The 15,966-nt window shown below is 43.0% G+C and overlaps 1 non-coding gene across 1 annotated transcript; it reads right to left on the bottom strand.

The window, feature by feature from the left end:
• Positions 1-400: 400 nt before the first annotated feature.
• On the bottom strand, positions 401-508 carry LOC112763837 (small nucleolar RNA R71). Its single transcript, XR_003182946.1, has one exon. It is a non-coding gene; the product is annotated as a small nucleolar RNA R71 (small nucleolar RNA).
• Between the last annotated feature and the right edge of the window lie 15,458 nt (positions 509-15,966).

The raw sequence follows: 15,966 nt of genomic DNA, 5'->3' as shown, positions 1-15,966 counted from the left end.
AGCCGAAAACAACAACAATGCCAACAATGCAAGGAAGGTGCTTGGTGACTTTACTGCACCTACTCCCGACTTCTATGGGAGAAGCATCTCTATCCCTGCCATTGGAGCAAACAACTTTGAGCTTAAGCCTCAATTAGTTTCTCTAATGCAACAGAATTGCAAGTTTCATGGACTTCCATTGGAAGATCCTCATCAGTTTTTAGCTGAATTCTTGCAAATCTGTGACACAGTCAAGACTAATGGGGTAGACCCTGAGGTCTATAGACTGATGCTATTCCTTTTTGCTGTAAGAGACAGGGCTAGAACATGGTTGGACTCTCAACCTAAAGAAAGCCTGGACTCTTGGGAAAAGCTAGTCAATGCCTTCTTGGCAAAGTTCTTTCCACCTCAAAAATTGAGTAAGCTTAGAGTGGAAGTCCAAACCTTCAGACAGAAGGAAGGAGAATCCCTCTATGAAGCTTGGGAAAGATACAAACAATTGATCAGAAAGTGTCCCACTAATATGCTTTCTGAATGGAGCATCATAGGTATTTTCTATGATGGCCTCTCTGAACTGTCCAAGATGTCCTTGGATAGCTCTTCTGGAGGATCTCTTCATCTGAAGAAGACGCCTACTGAGGCTCAAGAACTGATTGAAATGGTTGCAAATAACCAATTCATGTACACTTCTGAAAGAAATCCTGTGAACAATGGGACTAGTCAGAAGAAAGGAGTTCTTGAGATTGACACTCTGAATGCCATATTGGCTCAGAACAAAATATTGACCCAACAAGTCAATATGATTTCTCAAAGTCTGTCTGGAATGCAAAATGCACCAAGCAGTACTAAGGAAGCTTTATCTGAGGAAGAAGCTTATGATCCTGAGAACCCTTCAATGGAAGAGGTGAATTACATGGGAGAATCCTATGGAAACACCTACAATCCTTCATGGAGGAATCATCCAAATCTTTCATGGAAGGATCAACATAGACCTCAACAAGGTTTCAATAACAATAATGGTGGAAGAAATAGGTTTGGCAATAGCAAGCCTTTTCCATCATCTTCTCAGCAACAGACAGAGAGTTCTAAGCAGAATAATTCTGACTTGGCAACCATGGTCTCTGATCTAATCAAAACCACTCAAAGTTTCATGACTAAAACTAGATCTTCCATTAGGAATTTGGAAGGACAAGTGGGTCAGCTGAGCAAGAAAATTACTGAACTTCCTCCAAGCACTCTCCCAAGCAATACTGAAGAAAATCCAAAAGGAGAGTGCAAGGCCATCAACATGGCCGAATTCTGGGAGGAAGGAGAGGCAGTGAACGCCACTGAGGAAGGCCTCACTGGACGCCCACTGACCTCCAATGAGTTCCTCAATGAGGAACCATGGGAATCTGAGGCTCAAGATGAGACCATAGAGATTCCATTGGACTTACTTCTGCCATTCATGAGCTCTGATGAGTATTCTTCCTCTGAAGAGGATGAGTATGTCACTGAGGAGCAAGTTGCTAAATACCTTGGAGCAATCATGAAGCTAAATGACAAGTTATTTGGAAATGAGACTTGGGAGGATGAACCCCCTTTGCTCACCAAAGAACTGGATGACTTGTCTAAGCAGAAACTGCCTCAAAAAAGGCAGGATCCTGGGAAGTTTTCTATACCTTGTACCATAGGTACCATGACCTTCAAGAAGGCCTTGTGTGACTTAGGATCAAGTGTAAACCTCATGCCCCTCTCTGTAATGGAGAAATTAGGGATCTATGAGGTACAAGCTGCAAAAATCTCACTAGAGATGGCAGACAACTCAAGAAAACAAGCCTATGGACTTGTAGAGGATGTTCTGGTTAAGGTTGAAGACCATTACATCCCTACTGATTTCATAGTCCTAGAGACTGGGAAATGCATGGATGAATCCATCATCCTTGGCAGACCCTTCCTAGCCACAGCAAAAGGCTGTGATTGATGTTGATAGAGGAGAGTTGATCATTCAAGTGGATGAAGAATCCTTGGTGTTTAAGGCCCAAGGATATCCCTCTGTCTTCATGGAGAGGAAGCATGAAGAGCTTCTCTCAAAACAGAGCCAAACTGAGCCCCCGCAGTCAAACTCTAAGTTTGGTGTTGGGAGGCCACAACCAAACTCTAAGTTTGGTGTTGAACCCCCACATTCAAACTCTAAGTTTGGTGTTGGGAAGGTCCAACACGGTTCTGAGCATTTCTGAGGCTCCATGAGAGTCCTCTGTCAAGCTAATGACATTAAAGAAGCGCTTGTTGGGAGGCAACCCAATGTTTTATACTTAATTATTTTCTTTTGTTATTTTATCTTTTTTGTAGGTTGATGATCATAAGAAGTCATAAAAACAATGAAAAAAAACAAAAACAAAATGAAAAACAGGAAGAAAAACAGCACACCCTGGAGGAAGATGCTGCTGGCGTTCAAACGCCAGTAAGCCTAGCAGTTGGGCGTTTAACGCCCAGTCTGGCACCCTTCTGGGCGTTTAACGCCAGAAAGGGGCACCAGACTGGCGTTAAACGCCAGTAAAGGGCAAGAACCTGGTGTTAAACGCCAGGAATGGGCATCAGCCCGGCGTTTAACGCCAGAAATGGCTCAAAACGTGGATTTTGATGTCATTTGGTGCAGGGATGCCTTTTCCTTGACACTACAGGATCTGTGGACCCCACAGGACCCTACCATCACTCTCTCTCTTCTTCCCCCATTCACCAATCACCTCAACACCTCTTCCCCAAAAACCCCTCACCTATCAAATCCTATCCTTCTCTTCACCACTCACATCCATCCTTCATAAATCCCCACCAACCTCACCCTTCAAATTCAAACCACTTTCCCTCCCAAACCCACCCATAATGGCCGAACCATTCATCCCCTCTCTCCTATATATACCCCTCTTCAACCCTTCATTTTCACACAACCTAAACACCACTTCTCTCCCTCTTTGGCCGAATACACCACCATCCCCCTCTTCCTCATTCTTCTTCTTCTACTCTCTTCTTTCTTCTTTTGCTCGAGGACGAGAAAACATTTTAAGTTTGGTGTGGTAAAAGCGCTGCTTTTTCGTTTTTCCATAACCATTATGGCATCCAAGGCCGGAGAAACCTCTAAGAAGAGGAAAGGGAAAGCAAAAGCTTCCACCTCCGAGTCATGGGAGATGGATAGATTCCTCTCAAGGGTGCATCAAGTCCACTTCTATGAAGTTGTGGCCTTGAAGAAGGTGATCCCCGAGGTCCCTTTTTCACTCAAAAAGGGTGAATATCCGGAGATCCGCCATGAGATCCGAAGAAGAGGTTGGGAAGTTCTTACCAACCCCATTCAACAAGTCGGAATCTTGATGGTTCAAGAGTTCTATGCCAATGCATGGATCACCAAGAACCATGACCAAAGTGTGAACCCGAATCCAAAGAACTACCTTACTATGGTTCGGGGGAAATACTTGGATTTTAGTCCGGAGAGTGTGAGGGTGGCGTTCAACTTGCCTATGATGCAAGGAGATGAACATCCTTACACTAGAAGGGTCAACTTTGATCAAAGGTTGGACCAAGTCCTCACAGTCATATGTGAAGAGGGCGCACAATGGAAGCAAGATTCAAGAGGAAAGCCGGTCCAATTGAGAAGGCATGACCTCAAACCCGTGGCTAGAGGATGGTTAGAGTTCATACAACGCTCAATCATTCCCACTAGCAACCGGTCCGAAGTTACCATAGACTGGGCCATCATGATCCATAGCATCATGATTGGAGAAGAAATAGAAGTTCATGAGGTTATAGCCCAAGAACTCTATAAGGTGGCGGACAAGACCTCCACCTTAGCAAGGTTAGCCTTTCCTCATCTCATTTGTCACCTCTGTTATTCAGTTGGAGTTGACATAGAGGGAGACATCCCCATTGATGAGGACAAACCCATCACCAAGAAAAGGATGGAGTACACAAGGGATCCCACTCATCATGAAATCCCTGAAATTCCTCAAGGGATGAATTTTCCTCCACAAAACTATTGGGAGCAACTACACACCTCCCTAGGAGAGTTGAGTTCCAACATGGGACAACTAAGGGTGGAGCATCAAGAACACTCCATCATCCTTCATGAAATTAGAGAAGATCAAAGAATCATGAGGGAGGAGCAACAAAGACAAGGAAGAGACATTGAGGAGCTCAAACACTCCATAGGATCTTCAAGAGCAAGAAAGAGCCGCCATCACTAAGGTGGACCCGTTCTTTGATTTCCTTGTTATTTGTTCTTCTGTTTTTTGAAATTTTATGCTTATGTTTATCCATGTTTGTGTCTTATGATCATTAGTGTCTTAGTGTCTATGCCTTAAAGTTATGAATGTCCTATGAATCCATCACCTTTCTTGAATAAAAATGTGCTTAATTGAAAAGGAAGAATTGCATGAATTTTGAATTTTATAACAGTTAATTATTTTGATGTGGTGGCAATATTTTTGTTCTCTGAATGTATGCTTAAACAGTGCATATGTATCTTGAATTTGTGGTTCATGAATGTTGGCTCTTGAAAGAATGATGAAAAAGGAGACATGTTACTGAGGATCTGAAAAATCAATAAAATGATTCTTGAAGCAAGAAAAAGCAATTCAAAAAAAAAAAAAGAAGAAAAAAAAATAATAGAGAAATAAGAGTTGTGATCCAAGGCAAATAAGAGTGTGCTTAAGAACCCTGGACACCTCTAATTGGGGACTTTAGCAAAGCTGAGTCACAATCTGAAAAGGTTCACCCAATTATGTGTCTGTGGCATGTATGTATCCGGTGGTAATACTGGAAGACAGAGTGCTTTGGGCCACAGCCAAGACTCAATAAATAGCTATGTTCAAGAATCATCATACTTTACTAAGAGAATCATTAGCACTATCTGGACTCTGAGTTCCTAAAGAAGCCAACCATTCTGAATTTCAAGGGATAGATTGGGATGCCAAAACTGTTCAGAGGCAAAAAGTTAAAAACCCCGCTCATCTAATTAATACTGATCTTCATAGATGTTTTTGGAATTCATTGCATATTCTTTTCTTTTTATCTTATTTGATTTTCAGTTGCTTGAGGACAAGCAACAATTTAAGTTTGGTGTTGTGATGAGCGGATAATTTGTATACTTTTTGGCATTGTTTTTAGTATGTTTTTGTTATGATATAGTTAGTTTTTAGTATATTTTTATTAGTTTTTAGTTAAAATTCACTTTTCTGGACTTTACTATGAGTTTGTGTGTTTTTCTGTGATTTCAGGTATTTTCTGGCTGAAATTGAGGGACCTGAGCAGAAATCTGATTCAGAGACCAAAAAGGACTGCAGATGCTGTTGGATTCTGACCTCCCTGCACTCGAAGTGGATTTTCTGGAGCTACAGAAGCCCAATTGGCGCGCTCTCAACGGCGTTGGAAAGTAGACATCCTGGGCTTTCCAGCAATATATGATAGTCCATACTTTGCCCAAGATTTGATGGCCCAAACCGGCGTTCAAAGTCACCTCAAGAAATCCCAGCGTTAAACGCTGGAACTGGCACCCAAATGGGAGTTAAACGCCCAAACTGGCACTAAAGCTGGCGTTTAACTCCAAGAAGAGTCTCTGCATGAAAAATGCTTCACTGCTCAGCCCAAGCACACACCAAGTGGGCCCGGAAGTGGATTTTTATGTCATTTACTCATTTCTGTACACCTTAGGTTACTAGTTTTCTATAAGTAGGACCTTTGACTATTATATTAAAAATCTTTGGATCTTTATATCTTTTGATCACTTTAGATCTTAGATCATTAGGAGGCTGGCCATTCGGCCATGCCTAGACCTTATGCTTATGTATTTTCAACGGTGGAGCTTCTACACACCATAGATTAAGGTGTGGAGCTCTGCTGTACCTCGAGTATTAATGCAATTACTATTGTTCTTCCATTCAATTCCGCTTGTTCTTTATCCAAGATATCACTTGTTCTTCAACTTGATGAAGGTGATGATTGACGCCCATCACCATTCTCACCCATGAACAAAGTGACTGACAACCACTCTTGTTCTACAAGCATTTGAGGCTTGGTGAATATCTCTTGGATTCCTGATTGCACGATGCATGGTTGATCGCCTGACAACCGAGTGCTCGCCTGACAAACGAGCCAGCCATTCCGTGAAGTCAGAATCTTCGTGGTATAGGCAAGAATTGATGGCAGCATTCAAGAGAATCCGGAAGGTCTAACCTTGTCTGTGGTATTCTGAGTAGGATTCAATGACTGAATGACTGTGACGTGCTTCAAACCTGTAACCTACCGGGCGTTAGTGACAGACGCAAAAGAATCACTGGATTCTATTCCGGTAGGGGAGGGAACCACACCGGTGATTGGCAGCACTGTGACAGAGTGTGTGCATTAGCTTTCACTGCGAGGATGGGAGGTAGCTGCTGACAACAGTGAAACCCTACACGAGCTTGCCATGGAAAGGAGGAAGAAGGATTGGATGAAGGCAGTAGGAAAGCAGAGAGACGGAAGGGAAGGCATCTTCATGCGCTTATCTGAAGTTCCTACCAATGAATTACATAAGTATCTCTATCTTTATCTTTATGTTATTTTCGTTCATCACCATTATCATTTGAGTTTGCCTGACTAAGATTTACAAGATGACCATAGCTTGCTTCAATACTAACAATCTCCGTGGGATCGACCCTTACTCACGTAAGGTTTATTACTTGGACGACCCAGTGCACTTGCTGGTTAGTTGTGCGAAGTTGTGTAATGCCATGGTATTGAGCTACCACGTTTTTGGAGCCATTACCGGGGATTATGAGAGTTGTGAAAAAGTATTGTTCACAATTTCGCCCACCAATACCCCCAACAATCAACCCTCAAACTCTAGTGCACTTCCATTTCAACCACATGATGATCTCTCCATCCCATCACCACCCTCCATGGAAGAGAATCCACATCCATCAATCCAAGAGTAACACGATCCCAATTATGTTAGTGACATGGAACAAGAGAGAAGGGATCGTCTTAGTGACGTAATGGACGGTCTCGCGAATTCATACTTCATAAGAGGCTAGAGGAGGCCCTAAAGGTGGAGGTAGTAGAGACCCTTGAAGGCGAAGGAGTGGTTCAAGAATTAGTGAAGGAAGACATCAAAGAGGAGTCTGATTTTGTATTAGAGCAAGTGGAGAAAGCCGAAACTATAGAAGAAGAGGAAGTGGTTGAAGACTTAGGAGATGCGGAACCTCCATGGGAAATTCAAATCATAGAACCTCCTTCCAAGACATTTGAATTTGATGTTGAAGAGGGTGTACAACCTCCGAGGCATATCATGGTTGAAGACTTGGAAGCGGTTGATCATGAGATGAGCTCAATAGTTAATGAGTTTCTTCCTACAACTGAACCCTCTCCCAATGAACTGGAGGAACAGGTTATTGTTACAGAAGCTTGTCAAGAGGTGGAGACCATCAAAGAGGAGCCCAAGATAGTGAAGCATACATTGGCAAGGCTGCCACTAGAGATACCTCCCCCCAAGCCTTTACCATCCAACACAACATTCAAGTGGGTAAAATTCTTATCCTTGAACTGTACCTTCCTACTTGAATATGGTCTGCTTGAAACGGATGGACAACTTAGAGCTATCTGTGGTTTTAAGAGCAAAAGAGAGATGGTTAGTGGTTGGCAACACCATCCTAGGTTCGTTATGGTTGGAAGCTCAAGGCCTGAATGCACGGGTTAGTATAATTCTCAATTAATTGGGTCTAGGAGGATGTTTGCGTGCCTAAATGAGAATTCCAAGGCTGAACCACCCAGACAGAATCATCATGATCCACTTGAAGATGGGCGTAGAAACAAGATTTGCGATCCGGGAATATATAAGGATCAATTTTAGGAGCTCAAAGATTGTGAAGAACTCCATCAAAGCTTGAGGAATTTGCTTGGTATTGATAGAGCTTATTGGAAGTCCAAGCATTGGTGGAAGTTCCAAGACGAGTTCAAGCATAAGCCACCATGACTAGGAGCTCACCAAATGTCCAACTTAAGGACTTTAACTAAAAGTGCTAGGTGGGAGACAACCCACCATGGTATAATCGTCCCTTTTCATTCCTAGTTTTATTTTATTTTATTTTTCATAATATTCATTCATAATTTCTGCATACACATCTACATTCTGCATTCTACATAAAAAAAAGAAAGAAGGATCGACACACAAGCGTCCACGACGTGCACGCGTCGTATGTGTATGCGCAAATGAACAGAGAGTTGCGCGAGATATGCGCAGAAGGGGTGTGTGGCGCACAAGCCACACCATGCGAGCACACGCGTACGCATAGCGCACGCGTATGCGTCCCCTGTAGAAAGTTCAACCCATGTGTAAGCGTCAGTGACGCGTATGCGTGGGCATGAAAATCGGCGTAAAAGCATGATGAATAGAGGGTTGTGATGCTCTGGCGTTGGGACTGTGCTAGAGGCACAAAATCACCCACGCATACGCGTGCGCATCCTTTCACTTTCAGACCATCCACACGTACGCGTAACTGACGCGTACACGTCATATGGTTAATACAGTTTTCACGCGCATGCGTGCTCTGCGCGTGCGCGTCGTGTCCTGTTTTTTATTTCTTACTTCTTTCTTCTATCCTTTCTCCATCTTTCTTCCTCCTCTCTTACTTTCTTCTTCTTCATTCCTTTAACTTCTCATCCCTATTCTCTTTCATTCTATTTTACTTAATTGCATACTTTCATTTATTGCATTTTAATCTTCTGCATGTTTTATTTTATTTTCTAAGTTTATTATTTTACCCTTAGTGTTCATTGTTCTTATTCAACTGTTGCATCTTTCTTGCATTATTTTGGTGCTTCGTGACTTGTTTTACATTGTTGGGTGATATTATTTATTTGTCAATGCCAATCTTTTATGATACCTGTATTCCTTTTGCATTGACATGAATTTATATCATCTTTAATGACCCACTCTCTCTTCCCCACGGTTGCAATTTTTGCACTATTGATATGCCATTCATTTCTACTGTTTCCTCATTTGCATGTTGTAGCTACCATGTAATTAAGACCCTCATTATTTGGCATCACCCACCCATATTCTATTTGTTTTCCTATCCTTGTTTGTGGGTTATTCTTCTTCCTTTCTCTCTTCTTTCAAGATGGCCATCAAGAAAGAAAAATGAAAAGCTTTTAAATGGGGCGAACAACAAGTCCATCTGCATAATCCATTAAAGAAAGAACATCAGTTGGAGCAACCCGCCTACTTGCGCATCTCAGCATGCACCGAGGACGGTGCAATCTTTAAGTGTGGGGAGGTTGATACATGTTCATATCCTGGGTCGAGTTGTCCGACCCGGAATGTTCTACAGACAAAGTGACCGACCTCTTCAGGTCAGGACAATCCGACCTCTTCTCAAAGAGCTCAGCCAAGTCATGAGAAAGCCCAAACAAAGGGCCCAAATAGAGGAACACGCCCCAGATCCTAAGGCAGCCCAAGCCTACAAGAGAAGGGCGGTTCCCTTGATGATAAGATGACCTCACTTGAAGATAAGATAAAGATAAGATAAGATAACTAACTTATCTTATCCACAGAAGGCCACATCTCACCATTATAAATACACTGGAGCACCCAGGTATAACTCATATTCTAATCATATTCAATACCTGCTTAATACCCTTGCTAACTTAAGCATCAGAGTCCCTTGCAGGTATCCCCCACCCTCCGGGGACGAAGGATCAGCAGCACTTTCAGTTCCACAAGTCAGATACACCAGCTCCGGCCGCTATACACTAGCTAGACACGTCGGCTCCGACCAACACAGAAGATCTCGACCGAGATCGACCTACAGTTTCAGGTAACCACCGGAACATTGGCGCCATTTCCGGGGACCTGGAAGTCATCCTAACACCATGGCGGATGACCATGACAACGACCACGACTCAGGTTTGGAAGATAGAACGCCGCACAAGAACATGGATGCTATACTTACAGATACTCCGAAAACCAATGGAGACAAAAATCCACCAAATCCAGGGGTGATAGAAGCACTTCAAGATCGACTAAAGCAACTCGAGAAAGAAGCCCAACATCAACGCGAAAAAGAAGAGGATCTACGTCAGGAGATAAGGCGGCGCCGAGAATTAGAAGATAAGCTTATGAAACTCGAAGCTGATCTCAAAACTAAAGCTACTCGATCCACCCCAGAGGATAGCTCTCACAAAGATCAAGATCCATTCACCAGGGAAATTATGAAGACCAAAATCCCAAAAGATTTTAAACTTCCAGATATGACTCTGTATGACGGCACATCGGACCCCAATCACCATCTCAGCAACTTTAGAAGTAGAATGTACTTCACTGACGCCTCAGATGCAGTTCCCTGCAAAGCCTTTTCAACAACTCTTACCAAGACAGCCATTAGATGGTTCGACAACCTACCTCCAAAACCCATCTCGAGTTTCGACGACCTGGCCAAAAAGTTCCTGGCCTGATTTTCCTCACAAAAGGATAAAGCCAAACACGCACCCAGCCTACTAGGAATCAAGCAAGGAGATCGGGAGAGTCTTTGTAATTACATGGAAAGATTCAACCAAACATGCATGGACATACAAAGTCTACCAACAGAAGCTGCCATCATGGGCCTCATAAATGGCCTACGAGAAAGACCATTTAGCCAATCTATATCAAAGAAGTACCCAGCATCCCTAGACGAAGTACAAGAGTGGTCGCAGAAGTACATCAACATGGAGGAGAATTCTCGACTTGGGGAAGCCTCGAGGTTCGGTTCTACCTACCGAGATAAAGATAAAGAATCCAAGAAAAAGGAAGATCGCTGATAAACCCATATTTTATGATATATTTTGTGCTTAATCTGAGTGATTTATTCAATCTTCCACTCATTTATTCATATTAATTGCATGGTTTTACTTTCCCTTCCTTATTATGTGATGTATGTGAAAAACATGTTTCCTATGCTTTAAAATTAATTATTTTAATTACCTTTATTTCCATTCGATGCCATGATTAGTGTGTTGAGTAGTTTCAGATCTTCTAAGGAAGAATGACTTAAAGGATGGAAAAGGAAACGTACAAAAATGGAAGGAAAGTGCAAAATGGAGTTTTGAAGAAACTGGCATCCACGCAATCGCATGGACGACGCGATCGCGTGCCAAGAGCGAAGAAGCAGCGACGCGGCCGCATGACTGACGCGACCGTGCGACTTGAGTGAATTGCAAACGATGCGGACGCATGACCGACGTGACCACGTGATAAGAAGAACTCCAGATGATGCGACCGCGTGACCCACGCGGACGCGTGACCCACGCGGACGCGTGACAGATGCCTCGTACCAGAATTTACAGAATACGCCCCAGCGAATTCTGAAGCCCTTTTTGGCCCAGATCCAAGTACAGACAGCATAGATTGGAGGTTATAAAGTGGAGGAATGCATCCATTCAGGGAGCTTGGCATTTTTTAGTCACTTTCCATGATTTAGATCTAGTTTGGAGAGAGGTTCTCTCGTCTCTCTCTCTCTCTCTCTCTCTCTCTCTCTTTAGGATTTAGGATTTAGGACTTCTCTTAGTTTTAGGAGTGACTCTCGATCCCAGGTTCAATGTTCTTTGTATTTATTTATTTTCAATGTTCCATGTTTAGATTGATTTTCTTAATTAATGTTATTTGAGATATTTCAGTTTAAGATTGTTTTATTTATGAATGCTTTTTATTTAATTTAGATAGTTTCCCACTTTGGCTTTGGTTAAATAATTGGTGACTCTTGAGTTATCAAACTCATTGTTGATTGAAAATTGGATTTCTTCATTTCATTAATTCAAGTTCCAATAACTCTGACTTTTCCCAAGGAAAGACTAGGACCTGAGGAATCAAAATTAATTCATCTACTTAACTTACCTTCATAGTTAGAGGTTAATAAAGTGGGAGAAAAATCCAATTCTCATCACAATTAATAAGGATAACTAGGATAGGACTTCCAGTCCTTATACCTTGCCAAAGGTTTATTTTACAGTTATTATTATTTTATTTTACTTGTCATTCAACTAACCTTTTACCTTAATCCAAAACCCCAAAACACACTTTTTCATAACCAATAATAAGAACATACCTCCCTGCAATTCCTTGAGAAGACGACCCGAGGTTTAAATACTCGGTTATCAATTTTAAAGGGGTTTGTTACTTGTGACAACCAAAACTTTTGTACGAAGGGATTTCTGTTAGTTTAGAAGCTATATCTACAACGTGAATATTTTTATAAATTCTTTACTAGCAAAAATCCTAACGTCAATCGCTCCGGGGAGAAAATAAAAAAATATCATAACTACACCCCTCTTAGGGTATCCTTGGTAGATGTTTACAAAGAAGTCTGCCATACGGAAAAAATACCCCCAGCTCGGCCACTCAAAGGCAAAAGGGGAGGAGGAAATCGGAACGAATACTGTGAGTATCATCGAGTCCGAGGACATTCCACCAACGAATGTTTTGACTTGAAAAACATCATAGAGAAATTAGTAAGGGAAGGAAAACTAGATCGGTTCTTGGCCAATCGGAACGAAGAACCAAGAAAAAGAAGAAGGGATGAAGATGTCGGACGGTCTGAACGATCACCCCGCACACCGGAGAGACACGTCCACGTGATACACAGCGGATTTACTGGAGGAGGAATCTCCAAATCATCCCGCAAGCGACACCTTAAAGAAGTATACCATGTCGAAGGAAAGAAGGAGGCGCCAGACATCCCAGCAATCAAGTTTACCAAAGAAGATGCATCCGAAATCATCTCAGGACACGACGACCCCATGGTCATCACAATCATATTGGCAAACGCTAACCTCTGCCGTATATTAATTGACCAAGGAAGCTCCACCGACGTCTTATTCAAAACTGCCTTTGACAAGCTTGGCTTAGAAGAAAAAGAGCTAAGAGCATACCCGAACAGCCTGTTCGGACTTGGGGATACCCCAGTATAGCCACTGGGATACGTATCGTTACAAACAACCTTCGAAAAGGGGAACCAATCCAGAACACTTAAGATAGACTATATCGTGGTTGACGTAAGCTCAGCCTACAATGCTTTAATAGGTCGGACAACGTTAAATCAACTAGGCGCAATAGTTTCAACTCCACATCTATGTATGAAATTCCCAACTGCAGAAGGGATCGCTACAATAAAAGCAGATCAAAAGATGGCACGTTGCTGTTATAACGAAAGTCTAAACCTCCGAGGGAAAGGAGGAGAGTTCCACACAATCAAACTCGGCGGAGTTCAGAGACGAGAAGAACTCCGTCCACAACCCGAAGGAGAAATAGAAAGAGTCCAGATCGGAGATACCTCGGACAAAACAACTAATATTGGCACGATCCTGAAAGGAGACGCAAAGGAATTACTAATACGGTTCCTACGAGATAATGTTGATCTCTTCGCATGGAAAGCTGCCGACATGCCAAGCATAGACCCCGAACTAATGAGCCACAAGTTGGCAGTCTACCCGGGATCCCGACCAGTACAACAAAGACGAAGAAAACTCGGGCCAGAACGGTCTCAGGCTGTAGAAGAACAAGTACAAGCACTACTAGAGGCAGGGTTCATAAGAGAAGTTAAATACCCACTATGGCTAGCAAACGTCGTCTTGGTGAGAAAGTCAAATGGGAAGTGGCGAATGTGCACCGACTACACCGACCTCAACAAAGCCTGCCTAAAAGACCCTTATCCACTCCCAAGCATCGACGCTCTAGTAGATGCCTCATCGAGATATAAGTATCTCTCATTCATGGACGCATACTCAGGGTACAACCAGATCCCAATGTATCCACCGGATCAAGAAAAAACCTCGTTTCTCACACCGAAAGCAAATTATTGCTACATCGTAATGCCTTTCGGCCTTAAGAACGCGGGAGCCACTTACCAAAGGCTAATGAATAAAGTCTCCTCAGACCACATCAGAAAAATCATGGAGGTCTATGTGGATGACATGTTGATAAAGACACAAAGTGAAGAGACATTACTAACCGACTTGGTTCAAGTGTTCGACACCATACGAAAGCACGGCATGCGACTCAATCCGGCTAAATGCACCTTTGCAGTGGAAGCAGGTAAATTCTTGGGCTTTATGCTCACACAAAAAGGAATCGAGGCAAATCCAGATAAATGCCAGGCCATACTCAACATGAAAAGCCCAACCTGTGTTAAAGAGGTACAACAACTCAATGGGAGATTGGCGGCTTTGTCCAGATTCCTAGCAGGGTCAGCAATAAGATCCCTCCCCTTCTACGCTACCTTAAGGAAGGGGAAGAACTTCAAGTGGACAACGGAATGTGAACAAGCCTTTCGAGACTTCAAAGAATTCTTGGGACAGCCACCTATCCTATCTCGACCACAAAAAGGAGAACCACTCATACTGTACCTCGCAGTAGGAAGTCGGGCAATAGCCTCAGCACTAATTAGAGAAGATGAAGGGGGATAACAACCCGTCTACTTCAATAGTAAAGCACTACAGGGGTCAGAGCTGAACTACCAGAAAATAGAGAAGTTTGCCTAGGCTCTGATACTCACATCCCGATGACTTCACCCATACTTCCAAGTGCACACCATTAAAGTTCAGACCAACCAGCCCATAAAAGGGTTATTGCAGAAAACAGATCTAGCAGAAAGAATCCTACAGTGGGCAATCGAGTTGTCCGAGTTCGACCTCCAGTACGAGGCGCGGACAGTCATTAAATCACAACACCTAGCCAACTTCATCGCAGAATTCACAGACACCACGAAAATCCCCATAGAGTGGAACATATACGTGGACGGTTCCTCAAATAAAACCGGAAGTGGTGCAGGTGTGATAATCGAAAGCAACCAAGGAACCCAACTTGAGCTTTTCCTGAAATTCGGATTCCTGGCCTCAAACAATCAGGCGGAATACGAAACGATATTAGCTGGTTTGAAGCTGGCTAGGGAAGTCGAAGCTCAGAAACTCAACATCTAAAGTGACTCACAAGTCGTTACCTCACAAATAACGAGAAGCTACCAAGCCAAAGATCCTACCATGAAAAAATATTTAGATAAAACCAAAGAACAGCTCGGACAACTCGAGGAATATAACATCTGCCACATACCCCGCGAGCAAAATACTCGAGCTGATGTACTCTCAAAACTAGCCAGTACCAAACCAGGGGGCAACAATAGAAGCCTCATCTAGGAAATACTGCAGAACCCATCAATATCGGAAGAAGAAAAAATCCTAGCCATAACAGGTCGGGATCAAGGATGGATGACCCCCATAATTAACTACCTCAAAATAGAAGCACTCCCTACAGATGAAAAGGAGGCAAAGAGGTTGAAAAGGGAGGCACAGTACTACACTATCATAAACAACACCCTGTACAAAAGAGGGATATCAATACCATTGTTAAAATGCATACCGACCTCCAGCACAAAGGAAGTCCTGGAAGAAGTACATAGCGGCATTTGTGGTAATCATCTCGGAGCACAAGCTCTCACCAAAAAAGTACTTCGGGCGGGATTCTATTGGCCAACTCTACAAAAAGAAGCCACAGAATTTGTAAGGACATGCCCACCATGTCAGAAGCATGCCAACTTTCACATCACCCCACCAGAAAAGCTCATCAGTGTGACCTCACCTTGGCAATTTGCAAAATGGGGACTCGACCTTCTCGGACCCTTTCCCCAGGCATCGGGACAAGTCAAGTTCCTCATAGTGGGAGTAGACTATTTCACAAAATAGATCGAGGCAGAACTCCTAGCCAACGCCACTGCTCAAAGAAGTCGGAAATTCCTATATAGGAACATCGTTACAAGGTTCGGGGTCCCATACTCCATCACCACAGATAATGGCACTCAATTCACAGATGCAGGCTTCAGAAAACTAGTGGCCGACTTGAATATAAAACACCAGTTCACCTCCGTTGAACATCCCCAAGCCAACGGACAAGCTGAAGCGGCCAACAAAGTCATATTAATCGGACTGAAACAGAGACTGCAAGAAGCAAAGGGAGCT

This window comes from Arachis hypogaea, chromosome 2 (assembly GCF_003086295.3).
Source record: "Arachis hypogaea cultivar Tifrunner chromosome 2, arahy.Tifrunner.gnm2.J5K5, whole genome shotgun sequence".
Lineage (NCBI taxonomy): Eukaryota > Viridiplantae > Streptophyta > Magnoliopsida > Fabales > Fabaceae > Arachis > Arachis hypogaea.
Note: the sequence above shows the minus strand (reverse complement) of the source record. Positions and strands in the feature narration are given on the sequence as shown.